Genomic DNA, 15548 nt, shown 5'->3' on the forward strand with positions numbered 1-15548 from the left:
ATCTGGTCCTGGGTAGTTTATAGCAACAACAACAACAACAACAACAACAACAACAACATGATGCGTGTGCATATGTCATTGTCAAAGAATAAGTAAAATTACATAAGACTACAAGCTTATTTAAGTTCAGAAAAAATATGAATAAGTCAATTTCACAAGAGTATTTTCTCACATAATGCTTGTGGGGATATAAACAATGTAATTTCTTGGAAGGCAATCTTACAAGATAAGCCAAGAACCTAAGAAAGTACTTCTTTTCTCATCCACAGATGAAAGCCCACCTGAGCAAGCAAGTGAAAAGATATAGCACCTCATGTGCCAACACCATCCTACAAATGCACACACGGAGCTATCTGAGGAGTGGTTAACAGCAAAGAGATGATGAACGGGATTGTGTAACCACAGAAACCTTTAAAGTGATGCTTGCAAAGTCTACATTCTATTTGAAAAGAAACAAGTGGAGTGTGTTATATATGTACAGTTTGATTTCAACTAGGCAAACTCAACACATATACAAGTCTGCTTGGAAGAAAGAAAATAAACATATTAATGGCATACCACTATGACAATTTCTTTCTTTCTATAGACAAAATTAAAGGATAACATTATTGTTAATGTCTAAAATGAATTTACTTCTTGGAAACAGGTGTTACTGTCTGTCTATCTTGATAAGACTTGGATAATGTCCTCTCTGCTATTTTTAAACGATGAGGAGAAAACAGCTGTTCAACCTCTGTCAACTTGAAGTTCTTAGTTCTCATATGTTGTAACAATAAAATAGGGTGATCATGAGTGTGAAAATATACTATAAGTACTATAAAAATGTCCTATGTTTTAATCAACTATTATATACCTATCAAGTGTCCTAAGTAAGTTTTCGGCTCTGTGGCTGAATGTTCCTCTCCAGATCAATCACATCCACAATGTCATGGTTACCTTTGAATGATGTCCCTGTAAGGAGATTTGGATCAGCACCAATGATACTGATTTGTCCATTAGCATCTAATCAAATTTATATTCCTGTCATCAAAGAATTACATAATGAAAGAGCTGTCAGGTTGTTAATATAAAAAGTACCAACTAATTCACAGAAGTAGTCAGTAGAAAGATAATGAAAGGAAAGCTGCCAATATTGAGAGCCTTGTGAGAATGAATTGGAGCAGAGGACCTAGATAGAAGCTAATACTGAAAAAAAATAACCCTCTTTGAAGATTCTGGTATAAAGAAAAAAATGATAGACATGAACTGAAGGGTGACAGACCATTGAACAGGCTATTTTGATGAAGTAATTATTTTTTAACTCATCTCTAAATGGAAGGATTTTCATTATACAGTTGCAAACAGTTATAAATTAAATGGAACCCAGAGCAGAGAAAAGAAAAAGAAATCTACTCAAATGCAATGCAAGAGCTAACAACTGGCTAAAACATCATGGTACTGCCTTTATCTGAACATTAAGCTGGCCTATGGTGGCTTTGAATAGAGTTTGAAAAACTACAGACAGGTAAATTTTGAGGCAAATATTTCCTAAGTCATCATTTCACCACAATAGGTCACCTCTCAAAGATGCTAGGTCACCATTTCTGTTATCATGAGAAACTACTTATCCAAGATAAACATGACCATGGAGATGAACAGGACAAGGTACCCTCATCCAGCCAACCATGTAGTGGATAGAATAAGAGGAACAAAGCTGAGTAAGTAGAGGTCTGGTCAAGAGTTTGGGGAAGTAGAGTAAGACTTGGCAATTCTCGACCCCAAACAACTAAAAGGAAACAAATGGACACATTGAGGAGTTCTCATTGGAACAACTGCTTTGGTTTCTGCTGTAAAATAATTACTTCCTTGGGGACGACAGAGTTGCCTGGTGGTGCAGCACTTGCCCAGTGTGTGTGTGTGTGTGTGTGTGTGTGTGTCTGTGTGTCTGTGTGTCTGTGTGTCTGTGGTGTCTGTGTGTCTGTGGTGTCTGTGTATGTATGTACATCAAAACAACAAAACAAAACATATCTTCTTTAAGATTGTTTTCCAGAGGAACGTAAGAAAGTCTCACTAGCAAGACTATTTCTATCATATCTTTTGATAATTGGTTAAAAAACACCAGGTTATTTGCTGACTTAATTGGCCAAGTCACAGTAAACTACAATTTTGCTCAAATCTATCCTTTTTGATCAATTCTTAACTGGGCTATGATTTTAAAGAATGATAAATGTGTTTGGCCAGCTCATTGCTATCCAGTTCTCCACTGTTTAATGAGATTTGCTATTTACTTTCAATCATTAAACTAAGTTGTAAAAATCTAGAAAGATTGCCATGGTTGTACTACTTAAAGCAGTAGTATTACTCAAGTTTCTGCTTTCCTGAGGATACTTTTAAAATGTATGTCTTTTGTATATCATGCACACTTGTTTTTTCTTTAATGAATGTTTTTAGAAATTTCTTTAATGAATGCCTTAATAATCAATGTGTCATCTTTCCTGTGACTGCTGCTGCTTCTTTCTATGGTTGCAGGTCCTAGGGTGCTTTGTCGTCATTTGCCCAGTGCTATATGTCTTTGTATATAACTTGTACAGTTCAGGTTATTTCCTTAGGGTTAATTTCAACAAGCATATTTCTCCCACTTTGTTTTTGTTCAGGAATTTCTGTCAATAAATTATTCTAAATCACACTATAACCTTATCCTTCTAAGGATATTATTAGATTATTAGGTACAGAACATTTTTAGATCTTTTACATTAATTAAATATATACTGCTCACCTCAAAACTAGTGAGTTCTAAATTAAGAATCATTTGAATATTTTTATTAAAGTCAGCATTAAGACAAACTGCCCACTAACATCAGTACAATTTCACTTTATTTTGAAGACAGTAGCTTACACATTGAACTACTAGAGAGGGATACCTTTGGGACATAAATTTAGGAAGCAAAGTATGGCATAATTCACAACTATCTAGTGATATGACTATATGCTTTCAAAATCGGAGGTTTTCGGGGTGGGGGAAAGTCAAGAAAGGAGATAACAATTGAAATGTAAATAAAGAAAATATCCAATAAAAAAACAAATGAGAAAACTGTAAATCAAAAAGCAAGCAAGCAAACAAACAGAAAACCAAAATGTGTGCTGGCAAGCCACTTAATAATGGGTTTAGTAGTAGGTATAAATGTAGATTGACATTCAGAAATCAATGAATAGATTCTGTCTTATTATAAATGTGAAATTGAACTTGGTAAACAGCAGAATAGAACTACAAAACAAACCAGAACTCAAAAAAAAAAAAACCCACAAGAACAACAAAATCCATCCCCAAAACAGCAATGACCATAGCAACAATAACAGATTCCAAAAGGCAGCACAATCTTGCTGTGTGGCATAGCTTCCTTCCTTCCTTCCTTCCTCCCTTCCTCCCTCCCTCCTTCCCTCCCTCTCTCTCTCTCTCTCTCTTTTTCTCTCTCTTTCTTCTTTCCTTCCATCCTTTCTTTCCATCCCAAGTATTGCCCCCTCCCAGTACCCCTTCACTGAGACCCTCCTCTAGCCCCAACCTTTTCTCCTCTGAGAGAGTGGGCCCCAACAGGGGTATCTACCCACCCTGCTGTATCAACTCTGCCAGATTAGGTGCATCATCTTTCTCCGAGGCCAGACAAGGCAACCCTATTGAGGGACAGATACCACAGTCAGGCTACAGCTTTAGAGAGAGCCTCTCATCTAGTTGTTGGAGGACCCTCTTGGAGACTGAGCAGCCCATATGGAGCATATGTGCTGGGGGGCCTCATTCCAGCTCAACTGTGTTCTTCGGTTGATTGCAGTGACTAATAACTGATGCGATAGGTCAACTTGAATCATGGCCCTAACATTAATTTTTGACAGTTCTTCCCATCAGTAAATCTGGCTTCCTCATCCCTGAAGTTGGGCTAACTTAGTGATCTTTCTCTGGCTCAAAAAGTGATTGGCGTTCATAATTGTTACAGTTTTAGATCTGAAAGTCACATAAAGATTCAGGTATTAAAGCCTCTGTCCCCAACAAAGTAGTGTTCATGTTAAGGGGTAGGCTCCTAGTAAGACTGGGTAAGGAAGGCTCCGATCTCATTGATATTAACCCATTGATGGATTCATAATCTGATGGCCTTCCCAGGAGATGGTAGCAACTTTAGGAAGTTTTTGGGTTTATTTAGAAGTAGGCCATAATTCCTGCCCCTGTCTCCTGAAGTATGAAATGGGAGAAACTGTGCTCTCACACATGTCCCCCTACCTTTTACATGGCTCAGAAACAATGGAACTAAGTTATCAAGAATGAAGTCTCAGCAACTGAACAACATAAGTCTTTTCTCCTTTAGATGGACTCTTCTCAAGCAATTTGTTACAGTAATGAAAAACTGACTAGCACAGTATGAATGTCTCTTATGCCATTGTATTCAGTTCATTTTCATGAACAAATGAGTTTGGTCTTAGTCCTGTCTTTCTGTGTATCATGGTTAATATGATTTATGATTAATATGATTTATATGATATTAATGTAGATGATGATTGATTGTCTAGCCAATTTGAATGTTCCATGTTTAGTGAGAGATCCTATGTCAAAATATAAGTCAAAAAGTGTTCAAGGAAGACATCATCAAATGTCAGCCTCTGCCCTCTCTACTCATGCAAAAATGTGAATACACACACACACACACACACACACACACACACACTAAAAAATAAGAGGAGAGTCTGGTGAAGAGAATATTTGGAGAATATTTACAGAAGTACTATCAGGGCTTATAAAGTCAAAGGGCTAACACAGGACCTTGGGGTCATTTGAAGTCACCTTCATATCTGAGGGCCAATTGGAAGAAAAGGTGTCTAGAAGGTGATTGAAAGCTACTCCCAGTGGGGAAAGAGGGTTCTGAGAAAATCTGAGACCAATGTGAGAAGATTATACACAGAACCAGGTTAGAACAGACCAGAGATGGCAGGGGGAATGGTATGGTAGAGTGAACTGATGCCTTCGATAAGAAATCAAAAAGCAAGAGAATACGAGTTACTCAGTGGTGAAGATAGGCAAGGAACAGACTGGAAACAGCAATCTGTGTAATAAAAAACAGAAATTGCAACATTGGAAACATATACATGCACACACATTTACACAAACATAACCCATAAGCAACAGGTCTACAAAACAGAAGACAGACCAAGAGGGCATGGAGACTCACTTCAGAAAGACTATTCCAAGATTGCAACATACTTTCTTCTGATCACCTATAGCTTTACAATGCTTGTTTTTTTTTTTTTTTCTCCAATAATTGAAATGGAAAAGCAGTATCTACTTCACGATGTGATTATAATTAAACAGAAATGAGACCCAGAACTATTCTAAACTTATGGCCATCAATGACAGAAAAATCTCTTTGTGTGGTTAGATATGCAGGGTATAGATGAGAAGTGATGCTAGGCTGAGTTCCCAGGCTTTATACTGAGTTAGTAGCTCCTTTCTTCATTCAAACAAGTCCGCTGGCTGCTGAAAGTCTTCCTCCCCACACTTAACTCATTCCAAATCTGTCAGTAGATTTCTGTGCAAGCATATACTTGCACAAGCTCTCCCCATAGCTTACAAAGAAACAGCTGTGCATAGTTTTCCTTCATAATCACATGAGGATATATCACTCTTAAAGAAAGAATTTGTTGGGGTCAGTGTGGGAAATCTGGTTCAGTCTGGAAAACGATATTACTTGAAACTTGACATGCTGAATTATGCTTGGGGACTCAAACATCAGTCAACACTGTGCTGCATCTCACAGCAAGCCGTGGTGTGAAAACTGAGAAGAGACATAATTTTTATCAGTAAAAGGCTTTTTATACCCAGACACTAATCCATGTTAGTACAGATGGAGTGATTGCAATTCATCGAGAGTAAGATAATAGAAGGGATTTAAATGATCTGGAAAAATTAGAATTGATGGAGTGAGCACAGAGGAGAACAGTTTTGAATGTGTGGTCTGTGATACTGTAACAAAACCAGATTCCTAAATCGGATGTCGGAAGAGACAGCAAAGGGCGTACAGCCGTCTCTAACCAGGAGGTGGGATGTGGGAGACAACAGAGGCAAAGAGAGTAGAATAGGGTAAAGAATGAAGACGAGAAAACATGGAGTTCCTAAAAACAAGAGAAAGGAGGAATGAAAGGAGGGGCTGTGGACCATGGAGTTTAAGGAAAGAGCTGTAGAGTTGGTTCCTTAAGGAACTGCAGCCCAGAGCCAGTTTCTCACACTATTGGTCAAGGCTGATGCTGGCTGTTGTCTACTGGAGTTATTTATTTATTTTTCTCAGTTTAGATTCTTGAAAACCCTGGAGATTTCTGGGGCTCTAAGAAGTTTGTGAAGTCCCTGAAAGAACAGATCACCTCTATGTGTGGTGTATGCACATGCATGTATGCATATGTGTTCATATGTGTGTGTGTGTGTGTACATATGTGCAAGGGAGAGAGAGAGACAGAGAGAGAGAGAGAGAGACAGAGAGAGAGAGAGAGAGAGAGACAGAGAGAGAGACAGAGAGAGAGACAGAGAGAGAGAGACAGAGAGAGAGAAACAGAGAGAAAGAGACAGAGACAGAGAGACAGAGAGAGAGAGACAGAGAGAGAGAATATGCAGGTGCCCTATGAGGACAGCATCCACAGGTTTCTTGAGGCTCCCACTGAGTGGTCAAAGTCAGAAAGGGGTCATCTGTAAAGACACCAGAATGATGTATCTCTTGTATTAACTATGGAGACTCTTCAGTGCAGGTAGCGTGACAAAGGCCTGCTTCTGCTGGTTTGGGAAGATGAAAAAGGCTAATGCATTTCAAAATTGGAGACTCCACTTAATGCTTGTAAGGTCTGGGAAGAAATGGAGGGGGACAGTTTCCAGTGGCTTTGCCATTAATTGCTTATCCTGAGATGAATGGCATCAAGTGTTATAGATAGTTCAAACTGTTTCTCAGAGGACAATGATCTGAATTGTCAATATTCACCCTTTTAAAAAAAAACCACTTTAACTTCTTCTGTACTCAGAAACAGCCATGGTCACCTAAGTGAAGGGCAAAAGAAAAGCTAACTAAAGTTTTTAGTCTTGCTTTTTTTTAGCAGTTTTGAGAAAATTGGAGAGAGAAATTGAAGCTCCTTTTTAAAATGAGGTCCTTGGATTGTTCATGTACAGATAAAATCCCATTAGTGACACTAATGAGACAGGATGAAGCCTTGCTCAATGGCCCGATCCTATGTTGGGTTTTGCAGCTATAAAAATCATTCTTTATAGTAAAGCTTGTTACCAGGCAAGCATGTTACAAGATTAAAGGGAAAGATGCGGTGTGCAGAATTAACAAAGCTGCTTTCTTCTCTTTCATGTAGCAAAAGTGAGAGAATTTCAAATGAGAACTTGGAGTTGGGTGGGGGAGAACAGAGAGGGGCAATGCCCTGGGGCTTTGTAGTCATATGGATGCCAATAGAATTGCATTTAAAATTGTTTGTGAAGTGTGCGTAGAATATTTCAATATGCAAATAAGATAAAGTTAATATCAAAATTTTACATTTTTATCACTCGTACTCAGTTTTTAAAATTTTGGTGATTTATATACATATGCAGTAGCTATTTTGTAAATGACTTTTAATATGAATTAATTTTCACTATAACTTTCTCACATATATGTTTCTCATGTATATATAACTTTCTCTTACACACAGTGTATATATAGTGTATATATATTATGTACATATACATATATACACATATATGTATATATATTTTGTGCATACATGTATACATACACACATACACTATATATACATATATACATATATACATATACACACACACACATATATATGTGGTGTGTGTGTGTGTGTGTGTGTTGCTGGAAATTGAACCCAGTGTCCTCAACATCCTAGGCAAACATTTACTTACCAAGTTAGAACCCTAGATGCTTCTATCTTTTTTATGAAACTAGGAATTGAATCCAGAATCTTGTATATGCTAGGCAATCACTCTACCATTGAGCTACATTATAGCTTTCAGACAAGATTTTGGAAACATTTCAGAACTGCACATCATGGATATACAGTGATGAACTCAGAGAACCACATGGAAGACCTGTAAGCTAGCCAAAGAGAATGACAAATGGAGGAGAAACGTTGGTGTCTAGAGCAGAATTTTGAAGTGGTTTTAGAGGAAGTCCAGTGTAGCATGGTTTATAAGGCTTAGACTGCGCCTAGGTTTATGGGCAGAAGAGGCCTTAGGAATAGGTTCTGAAGCTAAAGTTTCTATCTGACAGTTTGGGTCTTATCATTTAGGTTTGAATTTTGAAAGATAGGATTTCTGAATCAAGCTTGTGTAGTTGTAGCTCTTCTATGAAATTATTGCTATAGCTGCTGTGTTAAGATACTGGAAGGAGTGTATAGATGAGGAATGGGGGAGTAGTTATTACTAACAAAGCCTGTCCTAGGTAACAACTGTATATCCCGATATCCTTTGTTTTTATTTGCCGTATGGCTGAGCTCTAGCCAGTGAAAATGAGTGGAGATGGTTAACATATGCCACTTCCAAGTCTGTTCCCCTAAATACTCTGCTGGACAGGTTTTTGTTGTTGTTGTTGTTTTGTTTTGTTTTGTTTTTTGGTTTTGCTTTTGTTTTTGTTTTGGGCCTTTGTTTTTGGCTTAAGTCTTCTCTAATGGTTCAGTATGGTAGAATATGGCTGCTTCTGAACTACTTACCAACCAGTTTGCTAAAGGTGTAAGAACTTCTGCATTCAGTATCTGAATAACTATGCAGGGTGGCTGTCAATCTGTTCATCTGCCCAGAACTTCCATGTTTGAGAAAAAAACACATGTCAGAACCACTGCTTCTCTAGGGAATCATTTGTTATAAAAGTCTGACTATACTAAGTAAAACAGTTACATACTCTGCTTTTCATTTTCTGAGAAAAATGATCTTAAACACATAAAAAGTTGAAGAATAATTTATTCACTTATTTAACAGGTATTCAGTGAGTACCTCTTAAATACTAAGTGCTCTTTCAGATAGAGGATATGGAGATTGTAAAGATAAAAATTTGGCCCTTGAAGAAATCACAATATAATTAAGGTTAGCAGATAATAAATATCTCAGAAAACAAGTACTTTCATTCTAAATGGTAACAAGAATCAAGACAAAACACAAAGAAGTAATAATGCAAAAGAAATGAGGGAAAGTCCATTTCACAAAAGCTTGCTTTGAGGAGGTGATACTTGAAGTGAGAGATCAATGTTGAACAGCCACATATGAGCTGTCAAGTAGGCATCCTGGCAGAGGGGGTCATCATGGTAGATACTCTGAGATGGGCATGCATTAGCAAGTTGGAGGCACAGGAATCATGTCTGGTGCAGTGAGCATGTGGCAATATGCTTGAGGATGATATTGGACAAGGTGCAGATGCAGATTATGTAGGGTGATTAAAGCCATGGTGAAGGGTCTCAGAAGCCATGCCTTTGAAGCAGACATTGACCTGCTCTGAGTTCCTCACTGAGAGGAATTCTGTCTCTGGTGTGTAAAGAGTGGATCCCAATAGGGCAAGACGCCCAAGGCATATACAACAACCTAGAAGTGATATATAAGAAGGAAGGTAGGGCTACAATAGAGTCTAGGTTTAGCGCATAGTACTAGATGGTATTAAACAGCACCATCAATCACTGTTGCCACCAGACTATTAGAACCTGCAAATGAAAGAAACATGAAACAGATGAATATGACTTTTACATTTCTATCATATTATATGATTATATTAAGATCTTTATATTAATGTTTGAGAATACTAAAGCGTTTGTATTAATGACCTATACCAGACAATGGCCTATGAGAAAATTGATGTTGTGTGTGTGTGTGTGTAAATGAAGGACTTTTAAACAGCCATGCCCCCTGTTTATATTACATATGTACATGACTGCTATTACCTAACAACAGAGATGAGATGACATAAAGACATCTCCTGGACATTAAAGCCTAAAATAGTTTCTATCTGACCTTTTGTGGAAAAAGTTAGGGGACTCCTGCCAAGGAGAATTATTTTCTATGTTTATTCATGGGGGAAATCTAGGGTTGAAATGATAGAGTTACCTAATTCTCAGACAGCTCATTGGATCACTTAGGATTCCAACTTGCTCCCATCTTCCCTACTCTTTAGTAGCATATTTTTGCTTTAGGGTAGAGATAAAAATCAGAATTAATGCATATCATCCATTACGCAGATATGTCATAGGTTTGGGAGAAACTGTACTGGCCATCTGGTCTCATTGACTTATTTTCTAAAGGAAGAATCTGAATACTTCAATCCTTTTGTCAGTAGCTCTGGGCCACAAAGTCAGTCAGTAGCAAAGAGAAACCAAACATGCCCAGTTTTGGACTCACAGTCCAGTGCGTTCATTATCCACTGCAGCATATGGGGCAGCTTAAAATAGACATTCAAAGATTTCCCTATCAAATATAGGAACTGACAGACATTTTCTTCAAAAGTGATAATATACCTTTGTATCAAGTCAAAAATGCTTATGGTCTATTTCTCTCAAAGTAGGTTGGCTTCCATTGTATAAAATGATCAACTGCACTCTAATTAAAATTTGTTTTACCCAAATTTTCAAATACCAGACCCAGTAACAAAGGAACCTTTGTAGGCTGTCACCCAGAAAGTACTGCAATGCTAGCTCATCCCTGGTGTGCAAGACTCTGGCATGGTTTACCCTTGCACAAGTTCTCTAACCTACTAATTCATTATTCTCCACTGGGCTCCAGTTCACTGCCTCTCACCTTTGCTCGAGAGCTCTGTTCCCTCTACTTCTTTAGGGGGTTGGCAATGGCATTCCTTTCTTCTGGAAATTTTATCTCTCAGATGTCCCTGTGACTCAGTTCCTGTTTTCTCAGATATTTCTGTGACTCATCCCTTTTGGGTTTCAGTCAAATATAATCTTACTAAAGAGACTTCAAACCAATGTATTTTAAACGGCAGGCTTTACCGCCAATGTCCCTTTTCTTTCTCGATACTGTTTATCTTACCTGGAATGTCATAAATTTTACTTATGGGATTGACTGCTAGGCTCCATTACAATGTAAGCTCAGTGAAGACAGGGCCTTAAAAATACACATACATATACATATACACATACACATACATATATCACACACATAGATATAAACACACACATATATATGTGCATATATATATGTGCATATATATATACATATATATGTATATATATATGCATATATAAAATTCTGCCAATAAGCTAGAACACTACCTGCTTCATTGTAGCTATTCAGCAAATATTTGAGAATTAATAAACGAGCACATGTACACAGGTTTTGGTAGATTTCTTTTTTAATTAGTAATATTTATTCTAGATCATTATGCTTTTCATTTCTTACTGTTTACTTATCCAAGGGAATTAGGAAGGCCAACCCAGAAAAAAGGTCCTCAATTTCCTTACTTTCATCCTTTGCACCTGGAATCTAGGAGGAATCACCTTAAGTTCAAATACTTTGTTATTTATTTAATTTCCTCCCCCTCCTTTTCCCCTTCTTTCTTTCCCTCCTTCCCTTTATCTCTCTGTCACTACCTTCTTCTTCCCTCCCTCTCTCCTTCCCTCCCTCCCTCCTTCCCTCCCTCCTTTCCTCCCTTCCTCCTTCCCTCCCTCCCTCCTCCCCTCCCTCCCTCCCTCCTTCTCTCCCTCCCTTCTCTCCAAAATAAAAACAAATTTAGAGCCCTGCAGGCCAGGTTGGGTGCTATCAATGGGCTCACAGATTCTGTGTTGGTAAGGCTGTTCTTGGCTTCTGAAATGACACCTTTCTCACAAGTTCCAGTTCTTCAGAGACACAGTTCCTCCATACATAACAGATGCTCTTTGATAGCAAGCAATGAGCACTGGAGAGTAGCACACTCTCAAGTCCTCTATCCCATAAAATTTTGCATGATATCACCTCTTAGTGGTTGAGAAGTAATAAACTATCCACCAGTAGTCTATGTGATTTTGGAGAGTGATTCAAACTATCTTCTCCCTGCCAGTTTCTAGTATTTATATTTATAGTCTGTTGGACTTCCGGCTCGATCAAATAAATGCCCCTCATCTTCCTCTCCCATCACCTCCGCTGCTGCAGCTGCTGGTGTTTTTACAGGGTGCCTTGGGCATGAGTGGCAAGATGAGATGGTGTGAAATCTGCAGTGAGCCAATCAGTTATGTTTTCCACTGTGGGATTAAAAAACACTGAGGACATGAATTCAGGTCTTTGGATGTTTCACTTCAATATATCAATTATTTTGTTCCTTGTCAATTTTTGAAATATTGTTTGTTGAAATTTTATCTCTGAGGAGGCTCCACTTACCTTGTAGTCTCTGATCCCTTAACACAAATAACCCTTGCCAAAGCCGAGAGTGTGGCTGACCTGCACAGAGGATGTCAAGCTCATTGTTAGGAACACATTTCATTGACTGATTCTTCACAGCCTGGATCCTCCAAAGACCTCCACACATGTGCCACTGAATAAATATTGATTAGACCGATGACAAGAAATATTTTATAAACATCAAATATTTAAAAGGATAAAACTAGACGACTCATTTCAGACAGTGAGCAGGGTATTCAATTTATGATTAAAATTTAAAAGACACTTTAGGCAGAAAAGAGTTAGAAAAAAAATGACTCCCAAACTAGTTATATTAAAATATTTTGAGCATTCTAATTTACTTACCATTTATCCAGCAAGCACTTATGAGGAAACTGTTCTGTCTCATGGATTAATTCTCTTGTTGCTGGAATGTTCCCTGCTCCCAAGGAATTCCATCCGGGGAGGCAGACAACTAAACTAACAATCACAGTATGGGATGCTAAGTGCTGTAACAGACGTGCAAAAGTTGCTGGTGTAGCTAGGAAAGGGAGGTCAACTCTGGTAGGGTAGTCAAGATGGCGAGTCTTAGCTGACCTTAGGAGTAAAATGGCGAGTTAGGTGGGAGAATAGAAAGAAGTGTGAATTGTTCTTTATGCCCAAGCAGACTGTTGAAAATAGGAAGTGTTTTGGATGGTCTGTAGATTAATAGTTAACTGAGCCATGTTTTGAAATGAATCTGGAGCAGGAGAGAAGGCGCATGGAGAGGATTTGGATGCTTTTGTAAAGAGGTTTTGTTTTCATTGTTGAGCTCTGAACTAGCCACCTCAGTGGTGGGATCCGAAGAAGGCATACAAATGAGTGGATTATAGGATTAGAACACGTGGATGCTGAGCTCAATGGCTGAGCGAAAGCGGGGATGATGGGTGGGGAGATGGATCGTCAGAAAAGTAGCTGCTCAGTTTGGGTCCCTAGCACCCACACCAAAGCTGAGCATGGTGGTAGCACTCATGATCCCTGTATTCAGAAAGCTGAAACAGGAAGATCTGAGAGGCTCCCAGGCCAGACAGCTTAGTCAATCAGTGAGTTCCAGCTTCAGTTAAAGATCTCGTCTCAAAATAGGGTGGAAGCTAGTCTTGGCTGCACACACCTTTAATCCCAGCATTCAGGAATCAGAGGTCAAATAGTTCAGGGGGAGTAAAGTGAACCCAAGGCCAGCTTGGTCTATATAGTGAGTTCCAGGCCAGTCAGTTCTACACAATGAGGTTAGTAACAAAAGCAATTTAATCAAAGTAGGTGCAGAGAAATAGTTGGGATAATTGGAATATAGTCATCTGAGCCAGAATAGGTAAGAATTGCAGGGGTCTATGGGGAGTCCTTTATAAGGAAATGATTAAGAAACTATATTTGAAACTAAATATAAATTCTTGATGGAGAATATGTAGAGTCCTAACCTGAGGGTAATTTCCTTCCTAATACACCCTTCTTTGGGCTGCAGAATAAATTACTGACGATGAGATAACAGGCATTAGTTCCTCCTTCAACTTGATATTCTTTAAATATAAACACTATTAACATTTTTGTTTGATATTATGCTTTTAGAGATTACCTAATTATATATAGTTATATATAATGTATAATATATTATATTCATAATATGTATCATATATTATAATATATAATATAATATCTAATATCTATATCTATGAATTAGTTGGTCTCCAGTATGGTAACCTAATATTTTTTGCTTAACCTTTTGGAGTAATGTTCCTGTCAGTATGTATAGACCCTGCTTTTTGATCTCTGTGATGGATCATTATTTCACTGTTTGCTGAATCCATCTCCTGTTGATGTGTATGATTGTTTTCTGTTTTTCTCCATTGCACAGAATGGAGAAAAATCAACATCTGTACATAGTCATATTCTTATTGGGATATGATTAATTCCTTAAGGTGGATTGCAGGGTCAAATGTATGCAAATGTGTATCATTAGCAGATATTTCCAGTTTTCCTTCTCTCTCTGGATTTACAGTCCAGCTTGCAGTAAACTGGGTACTTGAATAATCATAGCTTGCTATTGAATTAAACCTTATACAGAACTAGCATGGTGATTCAAGTGCTCTGTCTAAAAACTCTTCAAGGAAGCAGTTCACACATGGTAACCACTGACTTGACTTCACTCCAACTGAAATTGTATAGCAGAAGCATATTTCAACAGAGCATTCTTTACTGTTCCCTTTGTTGTTTTATCTGATAATTATTATATTTATAATCTATTCAGGAAGATTTTGTCTGCCTGACAAGCATAAGGGTTGCTTGAAACTTAGAGACAGAAGGAGTTAAAGAATCTAGGGACCAGCCTTCTCATTGTGTAGATAAACAGAGAAGACCACAGTCAGAAAGACTGGCTTTCCCATGTGCTTGAAGTACCCTTAAGTATATTAGTTTTCTCTGTACTGATTGTCCCTGCTGCTAGCTGTCAGAATCTGTCCTGCATTCTGAAAGTTTGTTTCTCTGACTATTTTTTATTTCCGAATCCCAAGACCTCCTTACATTTTCCAGTTCCTATTTCCACTATAGACATGTAACATTTTGCCTAAACCTTTCTGAGTTCTTCCCAGGGAATTAGAGACTACAGGCCATTATTATAATGAATTCTAACACCATATCTATAATAAAATATAAATATTGCTATTTAATGCCTCCTAGCAATAGATGAAGATGCATAATATATTTCTAAAATATTCTCCTAAAAATATGTTGATTTGTGTTAGAGGGTGGGGTCAGAGGAGAGTCTTTTTGAGGCCTGGCTACAAGTATTTTCATCTGCTGAGATAATTCTTGTTTTATTTTTTGTTTGTTATTTTCTTTTAAACTCAATTATTTTTGTTTGTATACATATGTGCTTGCTTGCATAAATTTATGTGCTTCACTTCCATGCAAGTACTCACAGAGGCCAAAAGAGGGCACAGGGTTTCCTAGAGCTGGTATTATACGCAGTTGTGAACTTCCATGTGGGTTTTGGGAGCCAAACCTGGGTCCTCTGCAAGAACAGTAAATATTTTTAGCTGCTTTCTAGGCCTAAGATATTCCTGAGAAAAACAGGGGTTGGGTTGGGAGAAAGAATCTGAATCTAATAATCTAATATACACAAAACACTATCTATCTATCTATCTATCTATCTATCTATCTATCTATC

The sequence above is a fragment of the Grammomys surdaster genome, unplaced genomic scaffold (genome assembly GCF_004785775.1).
Source record: "Grammomys surdaster isolate TR1022 unplaced genomic scaffold, NIH_TR_1.0 186, whole genome shotgun sequence".
In the NCBI taxonomy this organism is placed as follows: Eukaryota; Metazoa; Chordata; class Mammalia; order Rodentia; family Muridae; genus Grammomys; species Grammomys surdaster.